The sequence below is a fragment of the Coregonus lavaretus genome (genome assembly GCF_964263955.1).
Source record: "Coregonus lavaretus genome assembly, chromosome: 1".
NCBI lineage: Eukaryota > Metazoa > Chordata > Actinopteri > Salmoniformes > Salmonidae > Coregonus > Coregonus lavaretus.
Genome location: NC_139988.1, coordinates 80570911 through 80591721, shown reverse-complemented (window position 1 = coordinate 80591721; position 20811 = coordinate 80570911).

Sequence of the window (20811 nt, the reverse complement as noted above, 5' to 3'; positions counted from 1 at the left end):
ACACACACACACACACACACACACACACACACACAGTCTTACATATGTATAGAGACCATACGCTTTTTTAACAATCTTTCTTTAGTTGTTATGCATCACTGTCTGTAAGTGTGTGAGATACAGGAGGGTGATAATACAAGTACTGAGAGTTTGTGGCCCAGGTTCCTGACTGATGCAGCATTGACAGCCCTAATAGACTGTATGATGACACTTTATCTATTGTTTGTGCATACAATGACTAAACTAAAGAGGGCGACCTTCGGACTCAGGCTCACCGGCTGACATCTTTATAATTAACTTGGAAGTTCTAATCTCTTCCTTCAAATTACGTGCAGCTATATTCCATTTAATATGCTTATAAGTAGCATGTATTATTCACATGCAAATGAGGCACCGTTAAAAAAACATACTTTTTGACACAGGTTTCTCTGATCGAGAAGTGAGGCGTGGGAGCAACAGCCCTTCTGAAATTGTTATTCTCTGCAAACGACAAAGACTATTTTTTTCCCCTATCTCCTTCTTTGTCCTGCTCTTACTTTACTTTGGGTGTGTTTGAAATGCAAGAGAGTTGAGAGAATTGAAATAAGGCACTTCTAACAAGCAAGGGTGATTTACAGTTCAATGACACACACCTGAGGACTTATAATTATGTGCAACACTGAAATATGTCCCCCTAAGGCACGACTATGAATATATTTAAACCAACTTAGTCAGACAGATTTTTCTTAGGAGGTTTTACTGGTTTGGTCTGAGGTGTTTGGAGTAGGCGGCCATCTTTAAACCAGTCGACCATAGGAGCTTTTTATGGATGTGGCCGTCTCTAACAAGGGTGAAAGAAAGAACCTCTTATGTTCACTTTTGGGTTGAGTTACTTTTGAGAGGCTGGTGGTCGCTGAACTGAGGCTTCACTGAGCCAGTAACCACTACACGAGCCCTCAGTCCTCTCATGGGCTTTTTAGGAGCAACTATGGCCCTGTTCAGACCTACAGATGTAGGATCTTCATTTGAGCCAGTTTTCTACAGCAGGAAAATAATCCTGCAACAACAGGAAAAGTGAATTATTATGTGGATTATAATTAATGGACATTTTTGTAGGAGTTGATCAATTCTTCGTAAGGGAAAATCAAGTCTGAAATTTCAAAATGGAAATTACAAACTTCAGAAGCCTTTTTAAACCTCAAATGCACTACAGGTTTTACATTTCCTGCATTGCAGGATAGTTCTTCTGCAACAGGTTGATCAAATTAAGTTCCCACATCTGTTTTTGAGTTGATAAAAAAAAACACACTCTGCTATCCTTTATTGGTTAAGAAAACAGAGCCAAATTGAAATGCACCAGGAATCTGCCTGGTTCCTGAATATGTATCAGGTCAAACACCCATCTCCTGAGCCACTACCCCACATGACTGTACCTCCTCTGTTTAAACAGCACTATACTGAGCTTCATATTTCCCCCTATATATACAATAAAATAAAATAAATTGCTCACTTAAAAATACTGATGATCTAAGTATTGCTGTCTGCGTTCTGTTTATAAATCTTGCCTACAGGGTTCAGTGATTCAATTTCACACCTGTTCATTGTTACATGCATGTTACTGTTCTGTATTATGTTCTAATGTAGCCCATAAATAATCTACTTTATTTGGGCCTCACATTGCAAGTACACTACAAAGTTGTGTAAAACAATTGTGGTTTATCTTTTTCTATGGATCTGGATACATAAACATTATTTACATACTTTTCTCCTTTTCCACTGTTTAGTAGAACTTCACGAGACCTGCGGTAAAAAGTCCAAACAAATGCAAAAACGAATCAATCCAACAAACCCCTCTGCATTCTATGTTATCCCAATGCTACGGTATTTTGGCTTGTGCAGATATCGAACAGCATTGACAAGTCTTTTTCTGTTCCTTAAAGGATGTAAACATTTGTAAATGAATGCTCCAAAGTGTCGAGCGGTATCAGGTTTCCTCCTGTCCGTGGGGGTTTATCGAGTGTGTCTATGGTTGATCTGCTATCTAAATCCTCCCATGCCCTCTCCCTGCCTGGAGCCAGCCCCTAGCCACTCTGGGCTCCCTGCTGTGCACTCTCTCTCCATCCCTCCTACTTCTCCATCCCTCCTTCCACCTATCCATCCTTCCTTCCTCCTCTCCCTCCTTCCACCTCTCCCTCCCTCCTTCCACCTCTCCATCCTTCCTTCCTTCCACCTCTCCCTCCCTCCTTCCACCTATCCATCCTTCCTTCCACCTCTCCCTCCTTCCACCTCTCCCTCCCTCCTTCCACCTCTCCATCCCGCTTTCCACCTCACCATCTTTGCTAATACCTTTTCATCTCTCCTCCCATTCCCTTTATTGCCCTCGTTCTAGTTAACCTTATCTTTCTTGCCCCATCTACCTATCTCTCTATCTTTCTTACCACCTGTCCATCTCTTCTTTTGACTTTCCCTACTCCTTAGTCCATCACACTGACCTATTTTTATCATTTAATATTTATATACCTCTATGTCCCTGTCTGTTGTCTGTCCAGCTGTAAACTGGCCAAATGGAAAGAACAGCTGCCTTTTCTCTACTCAGGGTTCTATCGTGACATTATTTCCTTTATTTCTAAAATGTTCACTTGCCTTTTCCCCTTTTTGAGAGGGGACTAAACAGCATGCTAATGAGTCGTCGAAGACACCCTCCCCCACTCTCTAATATAACACACTTCTATGGTCCATTTAATGTGAAGAGAGGTTGGGATGCCCAGCTGAAGACGTTAGAGTTTAAAAGCTGCTCCAGTGTTCTAGAAGTGTTCAAATATACATGACTTGTGCCATCCTTGTTTGCTTACAATATCCTTGTTTTAATCTGCAAGTCAAATCCACTTGATGCTGTGCAGGCTGGCTTTGTGAATCTTCTAAGTGAATATAATCTCCAAATACATGGCAGAGCAATGGGCATAGACTGAATCTCAACTCCAAAAACCTGGCACTACAATGGGCATTGGTGGTGACTGTGGTTTGTATTCCTCTCATAGTTACCAGAAAGCTTCACTTCATGGGTTGAGTGACACAGACAACATGAGTGCTATGGGCCAGGTGTGACAGCATTAACCGAGAGACTGGACAGACTTTGATGATGTGGGTGTTGTTTGGAATAAACAAAGTCATGTGTCACAGCAACACGTAATTCACACAAGCATGGGGACAGTACTGTGAAATACCATTTACACATAAACAAATAACCCAGAATATGAGAGCTCAGTCCAGAGCTAATTTTTAGCATCCAGATTGCCATTGAAAGGGTAGCCATGTGTGCTTGTGTTTGTCAGAGGGCACTGTGTCACATAAAGTCCCCATGGAAAGCAGATATAGTACATTTGAAATACAAACGTGTGAAATACCACCCCTTTTCTCTCTCTCTCTCTCTCTCTCTCTCTTTCTCTCTCTCTCTCTCTCTTTCTCTCTCTCTCTCTCTCTCTCTCTCTCTCTCTCTCTCTCTCTCTCTCTCTCTCTCTCTCACCCTCGCTCTCGCCATTGTGCACTCTCTCTTTCTTTCACCCCTTTCTCTCTCTATCCATCACCCTCCATCTCCCTCTCTCTCTATTTCATCTTATTAAAGCACATGGATTGTCACCGTTATTTACCAAATATAGTCTGACAAAGAAGAAGTGGGAATTTTGACTGATTGAACATCAAAGAAGCAAAGTCTCCGCCTTTTCTATTAGAACCCATTAAGAACAGAGGAAAACATCAATTTCTCACACATCAATGGCGGCTTCATAATCAATTGAAAAAGACACGTGTATGGGGATGCAAATCTTATCTTTGTCTTATTAAAGCTTTTAGAAGATGCATGTCGGGATTTAATGTTATTAAATAAAAGAGGCCGGTTTTCTAATCTAAAGATGCAGAGGCGTTAGTAATGGTCTAAATCAAAGCTAAGGGACTCTCCTAATTACCAGAGGAGTTTGCCTATCCTTATTAATATTGATAAACTATACTGTGATCTGATTTCTAGGCTTATGATGCATTTGGGACGTTGGTTAATGAATAGAAATAGAACATGGGACTCATTTCACTGAGTGAAGAAAATGTATGGACCCTGATGGAACAAGGGACTGCGTTTCATAACCGTTATCACCAACTACGCTGGCCAAAATATAAAGACCGAATGAAACAACCACTATCTGTGCTGTGGTTTATGAGGACTGACTGTGGTTTATGAGGACTGACTGTTGTTTGTGAGGACTGGGCAAAATGTTAACCTGTGGCTTCATGCTTGTGTGGGGTATTTGTGTCTCTCTTTGCCCTTTGCCCTCGTTTTGTTCAGGTAATGAATTGCTATAGCCTAATTGCAATTTGTGGCTTTGGAGGAAGGCAATTGCGTCAAAGAAAATTCAAGGTTGCTGTTCAATGAAACAATTTTGATGGAGTGCACAGCTCGAACCATCCAAATTAGCTTTTGTCCTCTATAGGCTTGAACGCACAAAACACACTGATTCATCAACTGACACAATACAGGGAGAACATCACAGATCACTGAATGCACATTTTAATTGTAAATCGGTAGGGACACTTTCAAACATGTTAATAGACAGTAAGCACACCAGTTATCAAACATACAGCGAAACACAGGAGAAATCTTACCGGCAAGTTGAATCGTAGTAAGTGATAGATAGGTAGTGACCAAAAGAGACTTTATGCCCTTGAATATATTCAATACACCTTACAACACCATGAAGGTGTAGAATTCATTAGGTGTTTATTTAATTGAAATTCATATCAAAATCCTCCAGCTATAACTTAGGCAGTTTTATCCACCCATGCAAAAAGCATTGATTGGTGTTAGCTTGAAGCCATCATGAATACATTGCACAAAAACTTGAGGCCAATTGATTTTCCTGCATTAATTTCTTAATTAGGGTCCTGGTATGGAAACCGTGAGGGGTGCTGATAAAATTAACGGTGAAGTTTAGACAGATGGGAAAGAGGGCATTTGGAGGATATGGGGAGCGATTCAAAACAGTAAACCAGGAGAAAATACACAGACGTGGTTAAAATAGATACGATATGGTTGATTTTGATATACTTTAAGGAAAATAACAGATTTTATCATTTTGGCCTAGAGCAGAAGTAATCAATATTGCAAATCATTATGGCCTTAAACTAATGCCCATGATAATAATTCACATTACACCAGAACTCTGTAAACTCTCGGATTACGTCATATAATCCATCATTTTGAAGAGTTTTGTTATTTTATTTACCTGCATTTATTCTCATTTTTAGCTTCCTTACTGTATGCACTGTGTCACTCTGGATAGGAGAGTCTGTATAATCACTAAAGAATAAGAATACAGTAAATTTAAAGCCCTGGCTTTTTATTTCACTATTTGGATTTTTAAAAATACATCACATCACCCATTGTGAGTGATTCTAATGGTCATGATCCGATGGTCCCAGGGGGTGAGGGGTACCTCATTTCGCCTATTGGATCCCTATACCAAACTGTTTTAGATAAAGACTAGTTAATGTATCTGCTGCATTCATCTTGTGTTTTGCCAGGCATCAACCATAACCCTGCGCCCTTTAACCTCTAAACCATTCTCTGCCTCCGTCAGTGTATAAGCTTTGATCTAGCATTCATCTGTATCTCTTCACCACCTGCTGTTTATGAAAACACAAACTGAACAAACACGAACCGGTGGAACATACTGTAGTCACAAGTAATTGATGAGAAAATGATTTCATTTGCATTATGAAGCATCTCATTTGACCTAAGGTCACTAAGCCATTGTGGCAGAATTGAATACCTAGTGAATTTAGGTCTACAGCATAATTCACAATCGCGCCCCCTTCCAAAGCAATTACCGATATTAACCTTTTACTGCAGTGGGCTAAATCAGGGTCACACAGAGTGATTCTTGGTAGTCTTAAACAAATATACTTTGAAACAAAGGTATACACCTCACACACATGGTTATGGGCTTAAACAAAAGAAGACACCTGTACCATGTCAGATATAGAGTTGAAATGTATTACATTTTGAGTTTGCATCCCAATAGTACACTTTATATACATCACAGAAGACTGATTTGAGAAAAAATAACCTTTATTAATTAAGAAATTCTTTAAAATATTAATAACATTCCACCCATGAGACCAAAGAGGGCGCTTTTGGTCATTGACTGCAGGAAAGGGCTACAGAACAGAGAGAGAAAAACAGGCATCACTTTGTAACATATAACGTTTTCTGTTAATAATCTTTCATTATCATGGCATTTCTATAGCAACAATTGAAATGTAGAGCAACAATAAAAATACCATGGCTTCGTGCCGAATCACATTGCTGGTGTTTTAAATGTTGCCTCTGCATTTTAATATACACTATATATACCAAATATGTGGACATCCCTTCAAATTAATGGATTCAGCTATTTCAAACACACCCGTTGCTGACAGGTGTATAAAATCAAGCCCACTGCCATGCAATCTCCATAGACAAACATTGGCAGTAGAATGGCCTTACTGAAGAGGTCAGTGACTTTCAACGTGGCACCGTCATAGGATGCCACTTTTCCAACAAGTCAGTTCGTCAAATTTCTGCCCTGCTAGTGTCAGTGATGCTGTAGGTGGGTGTGGTGGTGGAATCAGGCGCAGGACGCAGAAGTACAGTCCAAAGACTTTAGTGAAATATCCACAAGAGAAACGCACAAACTAGCCCGAAGGCGAAACTCCGCACGCAGGCGAAAACAAAACGGGCGCACTACACAGGTGCGACAAAACACTCCAAACAATGGAGAACAGCTCAACCGAGCAAACAGTAATACGTCCAGCAAAACGCACGACAGTGAAAACAATAACACACAACACTAGACAAACACAACGAGAACTTATTGGACACTAATTACACTAAACGATAACAGGTGTAACAACAATCAGACAAAAGCAAACGAACATAGAAACATGCAACGGTGGCAGCTAGTATTCCGGAGACGACGAACGCCGAAGCCTGCCCGAGCAAGGAAGAGAGGCAGCCTCGGCCGAAACCGTGACAGCTAGAGCTACCCCGGTCAACTGTAAGTGAAGTTATTGTGAAGTGGAAACGTCTAGGAGCAACAACGGTTCAGCCGCGAAGTGGTAGGCCACACAAGCTCACAGAACGGGACCGCTGAGTGCTGAAGCGCGTAGCGTGTAAAAATCATCTGTCCTCAGTTGCAACACTCACTGCCGAGTTCCAAACTGCCTCTGGAAGCAACGTCAGCACAATAACTGTTAGTCGGGAGCTTCGTGAAATGGGTTTCCATGGCCAAGCAGCCGCACACAAGCCTAAGATCACCATGCACAATGCCAAGCGTCGGCTGGAGTGGTGTAAAGTTCACCGCCATTGGACTCTGGAGCAGTAGAAACGCGTTCTCTGGAGTGATGAATCACGCTTCACCATCTGTCAGTCCAACTGATTAATCTGGGTTTGGCGGATGCCAGAAGAACGCTACCTGCCCAAATGCATAGTGCCAACTATGAAGTTTGGTGGAGGGGGAATAATGGTCTGGGACTGTTTTTCATGGTTCAGGCTAGGCCCCTTAGTTCCAGTGAAGGGAAATCTTAACACTACAGAATACAATGACATTCTAGACATTTCTGTTCTTCCAACTTTGTGGCGGCAGTTTGGGGAAGGCCCTTTCCTGTTTCAACATGACAATGCCCCCGTGCACAAAGCGAGGTCCATACAGAAATGGTTTGTCGAGATCTGTGTGGAAGAACTTGACTGGCCTGCACAGAGCCCTGACCTCAACCCCATTGACCACCTTTGGGAGGAATTGGAACGCCGACTGTGAGCCAGGCCTAATCGCCCAACATCAGTGCCCGACCTCACTAATGCTCTTGTGGCTGAATGGAAGCAAGTCCATTGAAACCCTACCTCTTTAAGGAATACCTGGAATAGTATAACAGTAATCCTTCAAAAAAAAAAGGGGGGAAAAGGAGTGGTTGTCCCACTGGCTATCCTAAGTTGAATCCACCAATTTTTTAGTTGCTCTGGATAAGAGCTTCTGCTAAATGACTTAAATGTAAAATGTAAAAGTCCCCGCAGCAAAGTTCCAAAGGGCCTTCATACTCAACTCTGGACCTCAAACTCAACTCTGGACCTCGAAGCCAGTTTCACTGCTCGTTTTCATTGTTCCCCTCTAATCAGGGAGCAATTTAGACCTGGGACCCCAGGTGGGTGCAATTAATTATCAGGTAGAACAGAAAACTAGCAGGCTCCGGACCTCGTAGGTAAGAGTTGAATACCCCTGTACTAAGCTAACATATGGAATTGTTTTAAGATGGTCATACCATGGATCCTTTAACTATTTGATTTTTAATTTTAGGATCCCTGTAGGTATATATATATATATATATATATATATATATATATATATATATATATATACAGTGGGGAGAACAAGTATTTGATACACTGCCGATGTTGCAGGTTTTCCTACTTACAAAGCTTGTAGAGGTCTGTAATTTGTATCATAGGTACACTTCAACTGTGAGAGACGGAATCTAAAACAAAAATCCAGAAAATCACTTTGTATGATTTTTAAGTAATTCATTTGCATTTTATTGCATGACATAAGTATTTGATCACCTACCAACCAGTAAGAATTCCGGCTCTCACAGACCTGTTAGTTTTTCTTTAAGAAGCCCTCCTGTTCTCCACTCATTACCTGTATTAACTGCACCTGTTTGAACTCGTTACCTGTATAAAAGACACCTGTCCACACACTCAATCAAACAGACTCCAACCTCTCCACAATGGCCAAGACCAGAGAGCTGTGTAAGGACATCAGGGATACAATTGTAGACCTGCACAAGGCTGGGATGGGCTACAGGACAATAGGCAAACAGCTTGGTGAGAAGGCAACAACTGTTGGCGCAATTATTAGAAAATGGAAGAAGTTCAAGATGACGGTCATTCACCCTCGGTCTGGGGCTCCATGCAAGATCTCACCTCGTGGGGCATCAATGATCATGAGGAAGGTGAGGGATCAGCCCAGAACTACACTGCAGGACCTGGTCAATGACCTGAAGAGAGCTGGGACCACAGTCTCAAAGAAAACCATTAGTAACACACTACGCCGTCATGGATTAAAATCCTGCAGCGCACGCAAGGTCCCCCTGCTCAAGCCAGCGCATGTCCAGGCCCGTCTGAATTTTGCCAATGACCATCTGGATGATCCAGAGGAGGAATGGGAGAAGGTCATGTGGTCTGATGAGACAAAAATACAGCTTTTTGGTCTAAACTCCACTCGCCGTGTTTGGAGGAAGAAGAAGGATGAGTACAACCCCAAGAACACCATCCCAACCGTGAAGCATGGAGGTGGAAACATCATTCTTTGGGGATGCTTTTCTGCAAAGGGGACAGGACGACTGCACCGTATTGAGGGGAAGATGGATGGGGCCATGTATCGCGAGATCTTGGCCAACAACCTCCTTCCCTCAGTAAGAGCATTGAAGATGGGTCGTGGCAGGGTCTTCCAGCATGACAACGACCCGAAACACACAGCCAGGGCAACTAAGGAGTGGCTCCGTAAGAAGCATCTCAAGGTCCTGGAGTGGCCTAGCCAGTCTCCAGACCTGAACCCAATAGAAAATCTTTGGAGGGAGCTGAAAGTCCGTATTGCCCAGCGACAGCCCCGAAACCTGAAGGATCTGGAGAAGGTCTGTATGGAGGAGTGGGCCAAAATCCCTGCTGCAGTGTGTGCAAACCTGGTCAAGACCTACAGGAAACGTATGATCTCTGTAATTGCAAACAAAGGTTTCTGTTCCAAATATTAAGTTCTGCTTTTCTGATGTATCAAATACTTATGTCATGCAATAAAATGCAAATTAATTACTTAAAAATCATACAATGTGATTTTCTGGATTTTTGTTTTAGATTCCGTCTCTCACAGTTGAAGTGTACCTATGATAAAAATTAGAGACCTCTACATGCTTTGTAAGTAGGAAAACTTGCAAAATCGGCAGTGTATCAAATACTTGTTCTCCCCACTGTATATATATATATATATTTATATACTTAGATAAAACATTGAATTTGGCCTTACTGCTATTAGCCCATAGAAACACATTGAATAACACATTCGTACATGGCAAAACATAAATCAAAAGGAAGTATGATTTGAGGTGCCTGAAATGCACCTGAGGCCGACATCGGTGGATGAGACGCAGCGCATGCTGAAGTCTCTAGCTTAAACAGACAGATTTTGATGGTGATTTTTGTATTACGCTAATTCGATTTCCACACGGGCGTGAACATCGACGCTAGGGTTAACATTCCGGGGACACAAAGCATGAATCTATTCAATATTTTTGTGTTAGAAAGTGCTGTCTGTTTTTTTCTCGCTACTTGCAATGTCCTATTCAAAGAGCACCTGCGTACAATCAACTCTGGAGCTATAGAGCGCACAGCTTGTACATCATGTGTTTCTATATACAAATATGATTGGAAAACAATTCCATAAAGTGTGAGAAAAAGACAGAGAGAGAGGGATAGAGTGAAGGGGGGGGGGGGAATGCAAACGTGATGTGGACAATGGGTAAATATCCTAAATAAGCCCCTTCTGAATGGAAATCTAATTCTCAGACCACCCACCCACCACCACTACCCCTCTCAACATACACACACTTAATTCAGCCACAAACAGGGCAAACTGCCCTCAGTCAGTACGGTAGTAATTATGGGCCATTCTTCTGAATGTCATTGAAACATTGTTCCTGGTCTTTCTCCTCCTGGTCCTAAGCCCTGCTGTTGCACCCCCCCCCCCCCCCCCCCCCCCCCTCCCCCCGCCCTGCCTACAAAAGCAGAGGTAGTGTTGTCCAAAACACAAGCCCATCATTATGAGGGACTTCCTTTAAGTCCGAAACACAAAGCGGGGGTCAGGATAACAGTTATTTTCCACATGCCTCCTGTGCATCTCTTTTGATATCGTTATTTGTGAGGTTTGTGAAAAGTCTTGCTGAGCAAAGGTGAGAAACAAAAAGGCCAGTTCTCTGTCAGTTTTCTTTGTGGTAATGTCTAGTCCCACACCTGACCTGCAGTCAGTAGAAGCCAAATGCCACAAGCCGTGTCAGCATCTTTATAATGACTGCACATATTTGTTGTAAGACCAGACAAAAACATTGAACTTAACGATGGCCACAAATTTGAGTCGCTCTCCCGCAAAGTCGATGCTCTCAGCAGAATGTGCTGGTGTGAATCATCCAATTTAACATTAACAAATATATGGATCTATGACGTAGGCCACCATAGTTTTTCACCTCTCATTAAGTGTCAAACATAGCATAAAAACACAATAATACCCAACACAAATCTGCTGTGTTCTTGGCCTACTATTGACCTTTACCTAACGTTTACAAGCCAGAGGTGGCTTCCCACTGGGCCCCGACATCAGTTCAATGTCTAGTTTTGAATTACATTTGGTTGATTTCAATGTGAAATCAACAAAACATATCACCATGCCATTGGATTTAGGTTGCAAATTGGGTGAGAAAAAACTACTAAAATCTCTTACGTTAATGACTTTTTGCAAATCCAAACAGTTTTCCACGTTGATTCAACGTCATTACATAGATTGTTTTTTAAATGACGTGGAAACAACGTTTATTCAACCTGTTTTTGCGCAGTGGGTTGGCTCGCCATTCAGTGAGACGATTTCTCTGAAAGACAGGTGTACACTGCTGTGCCTTGGCTGACACATCAGAGTTGACCACAAGGCTTGAGGACAGCGAACACAGGCCCTGGCTGTGTTCCGTAGCTCCAAGGTCCTGCAGTCCTGTCTCAGGTGGGTTCCATGTTTAGAGAGCTCTAGGTCTGCCTCATCCTCTGATTAATGACTATCACATCCATTTCTGAAAAGCCTGCTGTTTGTTTTGGATGAAGGAGGCAGTTCACTTAATTTCTCTAATATGGTTCTCACGATGTACTGTTTTGTAACGGTGGACGGGTTGGAGACAGTCCGGTGCTGCCAGCAGCCAATACCTACAGAGGTAGAAGTAGAGCTACAAAACCAGAATGTTGCCATCAATCATGTCAGTCTGACCTGTTCCTTGAACTCTTCTTCATATTGTGCTACTCACTTCTAAACATTTTAATGCCTATCCTTTGTACAGTATGAAAATGTGTGCACTCACTACTTTAAGTCGCTCTGGATAAGAGCTTCTGCTAAATGACTAAAATGTAAAATGTAAAAATCTACAGAGTGAGCATATATACTACCGTTCCAAAGTTTCGGGTCACTTAGAAATGTCCTTGTTTTCGAAAGAAAAGCATTTTTTTCGTCCATTAAAATAACATCAAATTGATCAGAAATACAGTGTAGACATTGTTAATGTTGTGAATGGCTATTGTAGCTGGAAACGGCTGATTGTTAATGGAATATCTATATAGGCGTACAGAGGCCCATTATCAGCAACCATCAGTCCTGTGTTCCAATGGCACATTGTGTTTGCTAATCCAAGTTTATCATTTTAAAAGGCTAATTGATCATTAGAAAACCCTTTTGCCATTATGTTAGCACAGCTGAAAACTGTTGGGCTGATTAAAGAAGCAATAAAACTGGGTTTATATATAAATGCCTGGAGCATTTCAATTTTGTACAATCTCTTATAAATTGGGTTAAAGTCATGTACAGTAACTAGGTGTAAAATAGTAAATAATGGCTATTTCTCCGAAAGTTTTAAACTGTCAAGAGGAGGGAAACAAGGTTGTCCACTATCGGCATATCTATTTATTATTGCCATCGAGATGTTAGCTATTAAAATCAGATCCAACAATAATATCAAGGGATTAGAAATCCAGGGCTTAAAAACAAAGGTGTCATTGTACGCTGATGATTCATGTTTTCTTTTAAATCCACAACTTGAATCCCTCTACAGCCTCATAGAGGATCTAGATACATTTTCTAACCACTCTGGATTACAACCAAATTATGACAAATGGACTATATTACGTATTGGATCACTAAAAAATAAAATGTTTACATTACCGTGTAGTTTACCAATAAAATGGTCTGATGGTGATGTGGATATACTCGGAATACATATCCCAAATGAAATAAATGATCTCACTCCAATACATTTTTATAGAAAGTTAGCAAAAATAGATAAGATCTTGCTACCATGGAAAGGTAAATACCTGTCAATTTGTGGAAAAATCACCCTGATTAACTCTTTAGTATTTTCCCAGTTTACCTATTTGCTTATGGTCTTACCTACGCTTAGTGAACAGTTTTTTAAATTATATGAGAACAGAATATTCCATTTTATTTGGAACGGCAAGCCAGACAAAATTAAACGGGCCTATTTATATAATGAATATGAATTCGGAGGACAGAAATTATTAAATATTAAAGCATTAGACCTATCACTAAAAGCTTCAGTCATACAAAAGTTATACTTAAATCCGAACTGGTTCTCTAGCAAATTAGTAAGATTGTCTCACCCAATGTTCAATAATGGCCTTTTTCCCTTTATTCAGATTACAACCTCTCACTTTCAGTTATTAGAAAAGGAAGAAATCTCCCAAATATCACTATTTCTAAAACAAGCCATAGAAAGTTGGTTGCAATTTCAATTTAATCCTCCAGAAACAACAGAACAAATAATGCAACAAATAAAGTGGTTAAACTCAAATATACTAATTGATAAAAAACCTTTTTTTTGGACAAAATGTTTAAAAAAGGTATAATCTTCATAAATTATATTATCAGTAGGACTGGTGGAGTTATGTCGCACAAGCAGCTAACAAAAACATATGGAAATGTCTGCTCTACCCAAAATTACAACCAAATAATTGCAGCATTACCGCAAAACTGGAAAAGGAAAGTGTAAGGGGGAAAAAGTAAGGAACTTGTCTATCGGCCTTGCATTAAAGAGTATAATTGGTTAAAGAAAATTGTGATAAATAAAAAAGTATACCAGTTTCATTTAAGGACCAAAGGATTGACAGCCGTCCCATATACTGTAGATAGTTGGGAAGAGATTTTTGACGTACCAATTCCATGGCATAGTATTTAGGAATTGATACGCAAAACGACGCCGGATTCAAAACTTAGAATTGTTCAATTTAAATTATTATATAAAATTCTTGCTACCAATAGAATCTTATTTAAATGTTGGATACAATCTTCCCAGCTCTGCAGATTTTGCTGCGAAGAGACAGAATCATTAGATCATTTGTTTTGGTACTGTCCATTTGTAGCTTGTTTCCAGGAATGGCTAAAGGATTGCAATATTTACCTGGAGCTAACCCTGCAGATAGCACTACTGGGTGATCTGAAAAGTCATAGTCAATCGATCAATAATATAATAATACTTTTAGCAAAAATGTTTATTTTCACAATTTGCGATCTGTAGAAACAATGAGAATAGAAAGGTTCAGAACTTTTGTAAAACATCACAGTACAGTTGAAAAATATATGGCAAATAGAAATCCAATATGGATGATGTTAAGAGATAGATGGGAGGTGTTGAATGGAGCTGAAGGATGGGACTAATAACAACAACTAATAACAACAAGATAACTAATGTAAAGCATACTGTGTCCATAATAAGTATATAGGTTATAGGTTGAGAGCTTTTGTGAAAGAGCACAGTTAGAAAAATATGGCATATAGAAGCAAACCAGATGGACATCATGAAAATGATCGGAGGAAGTTCAGGAGTAAAAACAAACAAAATATAATTATTGTAGAATTTGACTGTGTCCATAAAATGTATATAGTATGTATGGGCTGGAAGTAGAGGCCTAAGCGTTGTTGTTCACTAGTTTACTCCAATTGGGGAAGGGGTGGTGGGGTTGGAAAGTAATGAAGGGAAATATAATTATAAAAAGGATATGTGTGTGTGTGTGTGTATGGATGTATGTATATATGTATGTATTTATGTATATATATGTGTGTGTGTGTATGTATGTGTATATGTGTATGTGTGTATGTGTGTATACAGTGAGGGAAAAAAGTATTTGATCCCCTGCTGATTTTGTACATTTGCCCACTGACAAAGAAATGATCAGTCTATAATTTTAATGGTAGGTTTATTTGAACAGTGAGAGACAGAATAACAACAACAAAATCCAGAAAAATGCATGTCAAAAATTGTATAAATTGATTTGCATTTTAATGAGGGAAATAAGTATTTGACCCCCTCTCAATCAGAAAGATTTCTGGCTCCCAGGTGTCTTTTTTACAGGTAACGAGCTGAGATTAGGAGCACACTCTTAAAGGGAGTGCTACTAATCTCAGCTTGTTACCTGTATAAAAGACACCTGTCCACAGAAGCAATCAATCAATCAGATTGCAAACTCTCCACCATGGCCAAGACCAAAGAGCTCTCCAAGGATGTCAGGGACAAGATTGTAGACCTACACAAGGCTGGAATGGGCTACAAGACCATCGCCAAGCAGCTTGGTGAGAACGTGACAACAGTTGGTGCGATTATTCGCAAATGGAAGAAACACAAAATAACTGTCAATCTCCCTTGGCCTGGGGCTCCATGCAAGATCTCACCTCGTGGAGTTGCAATGATCATGAGAATGGTGAGGAATCAGCCCAGAACTACACGGGAGGATCTTGTCAATGATCTCAAGGCAGCTGGGACCATAGTCACCAAGAAAACAATTGGTAACACACTATACCGTGAAGGACTGAAATCCTGCAGCGCCCGCAAGGTCCCCCTGCTCAAGAAAGCACATATACAGGCCCGTCTGAAGTTTGCCAATGAACATCTGAATGATTCAAAGGAGAACTGGGTGAAAGTGTTGTGGTCAGTTGAGACCAAAATCGAGCTCTTTGGCATCAACTCAACTCGCCGTGTTTGGAGGAGGAGGAATGCTGCCTATGACCCCAAGAACACCATCCCCACTGTCAAACATGAAGGTGGAAACATTATGCTTTGGGGGTGTTTTTCTGCTAAGGGGACAGGACAACTTCACCGCATCAAAGGGACGATGGACGGGGCCAAGTACCGTCAAATCTTGGGTGAGAACCTCCTTCCCTCAGCCAGGGCATTGAAAATGGGTCGTGGATGGGTATTCCAGCATGACAATGACCCAAAACACACGGCCAAGGCAACAAAGGAGTGGCTCAAGAAGAAGCACATTAAGGTCCTGGAGTGGCCTAGCCAGTCTCCAGACCTTAATCCCAAAGAAAATCTGTGGAGGGAGCTGAAGGTTCGAGTTGCCAAACATCGGGCTCGAAACCTTAATGATTTGGAGAAGATCTGCAAAGAGGAGTGGGACAAAATCCCTCCTGAGATGTGTGCAAACCTGCTGGCCAACTACAAGAAACGTCTGACCTCTGTGATTGCCAACAAGGGTTTTGCCACCAAGTACTAAGTCATGTTTTGCAGAGGGGTCAAATACTTATTTCCCTCATTAAAATGCAAATCAATTTATAACATTTTTGACATGCGTTTTCCTAGATTGTTTTGTTGTTATTGTCTCTCACTGTTCAAATAAACCTACCATTAAAATTATAGACTGATCATGTCTTTGTCAGTGGGCAAACGTACAAAATCAGCATGGGATCAAATACTTTTTTCCCTCACTGTATGTATGTATATATATATATATATATATATCAAATCAAATCAAATCAAATTTTATTGGTCACATGCGCCGAATACAACAGGTGCAGACATTACAGTGAAATGCTTACTTACAGCCCTTAACCAACAGTGCATTTATTTTTAACAAAAAAAGTAAAAATAAAACAACAACAACAAAAAAAAAGTGTTGAGAAAAAAAAGAGCAGAAGTAAAATAAAGTGACAGTAGGGAAGCTATATATATACAGGGGGGTACCGTTGCAGAGTCAATGTGCGGGGGCACCGGCTAGTTGAGGTAGTTGAGGTAATATGTACATGTGGGTAGAGTTAAAGTGACTATGCATAAATAATTAACAGAGTAGCAGCAGCGTAAAAAGGATGGGGTGGGGGGGCAGTGCAAATAGTCCGGGTAGCCATGATTAGCTGTTCAGGAGTCTTATGGCTTGGGGGTAGAAGCTGTTGAGAAGTCTTTTGGACCTAGACTTGGCACTCCAGTACCGCTTGCCGTGCGGTAGCAGAGAGAACAGTCTATGACTAGGGTGGCTGGAGTCTTTGACAATTTTGAGGGCCTTCCTCTGACACCACCTGGTATAGAGGTCCTGGATGGCAGGAAGCTTGGCCCCAGTGATGTACTGGGCCGTACGCACTACCCTCTGTAGTGCTTCCTGATTTAGTTTTTGCTTATAAGCAGGAATCAGGAGGATAGAGTTATGGTCAGATTTGCCAAATGGAGGGCGAGGGAGAGCTTTGTATGCGTCTCTGTGTGTGGAGTAAAGGTGGTCTAGCGTTTTTTTTCATCTGGTTGCACATTTAACATGCTGGTAGAAATTAGGTAGAACGGATTTAAGTTTCCCTGCATTAAAGTCCCCGGCCACTAGGAGCGCTGCATCTGGATGAGCGTTTTCCTGTTGATTTATGGCCTTGTACAACTCATTCAGTGCAATCTTAATGCCAGCATTGGTTTGTGGTGGTAAATAGACAGCTATGAAAAATATAGATGAAAACTCTCTTGGTAAATAGTGTGGTCTACAGCTTATCATAAGATACTCTACCTCAGGCGAGCAAAACCTCGAGACTTCCTTAGTATTTGATTTTGTGCACCAGCTGTTGTTTACAAATATACACAGACCGCCACCCCTTGTCTTACCGGAGTCAGCCGTTCTATCCTGCCGATGTAGCGTATAGCCCGCTAGCTGTATGATATCCATGTCGTCGTTCAGCCACGACTCAGTGAAACATAAGATATTACAGTTTTTAATGTCCCGTTGGTAGGATAACCGTAATCTTAAGTCATCCAATTTATTTTCAAATGATTGAACGTTGGCTAATAGGATTGATGGAAGAGGCAGTTTACTCGCTCGCCGTCGGATCCTTACAAGGCACCCCGATCTACGTCCACGATATCTCCGTCTTTTCCTCACGCGAATGACGGGGATTTGGGCCTTGTCGGGTGTCTGTATGATATCCTTCGCGGCCGCCTCGTTGAAGAAAAAATCTTCGTCCAATACGAGGTGAGTAATCGCTGTCCTGATATCCAGAAGCTCTTTTTGGTTATAAGAGACGATGGCAGAAACATTATGTACAAAATAAATTACAAATAACGCGGAAAAACACACATAATAGTACAATTGGTTAGAGGGCTGTAAAACGGCAGCCATCTTCTCCGGCGCTGTTCTGTTCATATATATATATATATATATATATATATATATATATATATATATATATATATATATATATATATGGGTAAAACATATGGGGGGTTTGGAGGTGATGCAGACAATTACATTGATGGAAGTTACAATCTATCTGAAATATTAAAGCTGATCTACCCCCTAAAAATAAAATAAAATAAAAAACTGGCCTTCTTGAGACTAGTTGAGTATCTGGAGGATCAGCAATTGTTGTTCTGTGAAGGGAGTAGTACACAGCGTTGTACGAGATCTTACATTTCTTGGCAATTTCTCGCATGGAATAGCCTTCAAGAATAGACTGACGAGTTTCAGAAGAAAGCTATTTGTTTCTCGCCATTTTGAGCCTGTAATCGAACCAACAATTGCTGATGCTCCAGATACTCAACTAGTCTCAAGAAGGCCAGTTTTATAATAATATAATATAATAATAATTATAAAAATATAATATGCCATTTAGCAGACGCTTTTATCCAAAGCGACTTACAGTCATGTGTGCATACATTTTTACGTATATTGTGCTTCTTTAATCAGCACAACAGTTTTCAGCTGTGCTAACATAATTGCAAAAGGGTTTTCTAATGATCAATTAGCCTTTTAAAATGATAAACTTGGATTAGTAAACACAACATGCCATTGGAACACAGGACTGATGGTTGCTGATAATGGGCCTCTGTACACCTATTAACAATGTCTACACTGTTTTTCTGATCAATTTGATGTTCTTTTAATGGACATAAAAATTGCTTTTCTTTCGAAAACAAGGACATTTCTAAGTGACCCCAAACTTTTGAATGGTAGTGTATGTTGGGGAATTCATTTATAGTTTTTAATAATCGAATCAAACTACAACCGCTTGGTTAAACAGATTGTTAAAGAAATTGTGGCATGGCAATAGTATTGATTGTATAAGACAAACCCATGCTCATTTATGTGACTTACACTCCAACGTTATATACAGTAAGTTTAAGCGATAAGGCCCGAGGGGGTTTGGTATATGGCCATAGTGTATACCACAAACCCCCGAGGTGCCTTTATATTGCTATTATAAACTGGTTACCAACGAAATTAGAGCAGTAAAAATACATGTTTTGTCATACCCTGTCTGCCAATCAGCATTCAGGGCTCGAACCACCCAGTTTATAATCTATTTTCTGTGCTCCTCAGCTTTCTGAGTGGTATTGTATGTTTGTACTGTATAATGGCAGGAAACATTAATTAACCACCTCTGCAAAAAAGTTTTATTTCGGTGGTCCGATTTGCTTTTAAAATAATTATGAATATACTGTACATCATAAAAGGTCCTTTGCATAATCAAACACATTTAAAAAATCAATTCCCCCATTATTGTCTTTTACACAATGTGGAGAGCCATTAGAAACACATAATTGTGGTTAACCATGTCATTATTCATATGATATAATTCATCTGAACTGTACTGGAAAAAATTCTAAAATGGTTAGCGGTGCCTCCTCATACAATGGGGCTAATTTGTCATTGACGAAATGCAATAAAAGGTTAAATGCTAAGTTCCACTTGTTAAAGACATAAAACGTTATATTGTTTTATTCATCTAGCTAAGACTGGATCTGGCATGACTCAAACTGTAGTTACCCTTTAAACACGGCTTTAAAATGCACATATTTTTACTAACTAAAACAAGTGGGTAGGCAGACGGTTAGTGCTATCCGGGATCTTTGGGGCGTCCCTATCCTACCCTAAACGCTAACCCTAACCTTACCTAACCCTAACCTTAACACTTACCGTAACCATTTTAAATGTCAACTTCAATGGGGTAACGTCAGAGTTGGGACATTTTACATCCCAAAGATCCCAGATAGCAAGGCCCATAGACAGACCTTATAATATACTAATTGTCCCCAGAGCCTTTTCAGCCTGCACGGTCGGGAATAAAGAGGCATTGAGGGTAATTAACTGTTTGCACACATAATTTAGTATGTGTGCAGGACTATCTTGCCTGAGGTTGGTTGTAAGGACCACTGGGACTATAATAGCGCGTTCCTCTGTAATATCAAGGAAGGAAGAGGGGTTGATCGAATAAAGTGGTGTCTATTGGTATGGGGTGAGAATGTGACAGAATCTATGAGTACTTTCGAATTTATAACATTCCTCCATAGTGAAATGACTACATACAGTGCCTTCAGAAAGTATTCAGACCCCTTGACTTTTTCCACATTTTGTTACTTTACAGCCTTATTCTAAAATGAATTAAATAAAACAAATTCCTCAGCAATCTACACACAATACCCCATAATGACAAAGCGAAAACAGGTATTTAGAATTTTCTTGCAAATTTAATACAAATAAAAAACAAAAATACCTTATTTATATAAGTATTCAGACCCTTTGCTATGAGACTCGAAATTGAGCTCAGGTGCATCCTGTTTCCATTGATCCTCCTTGAGATGTTTCTATAACTGGATTGGAGTCCACCTGTGGTCAATTCAATTGATTGGACATGATTTGGAAAGGCACACCTGTCTATATAAGGTCCCACAGTTGACAGTGCATGTCAGAGCAAAAAC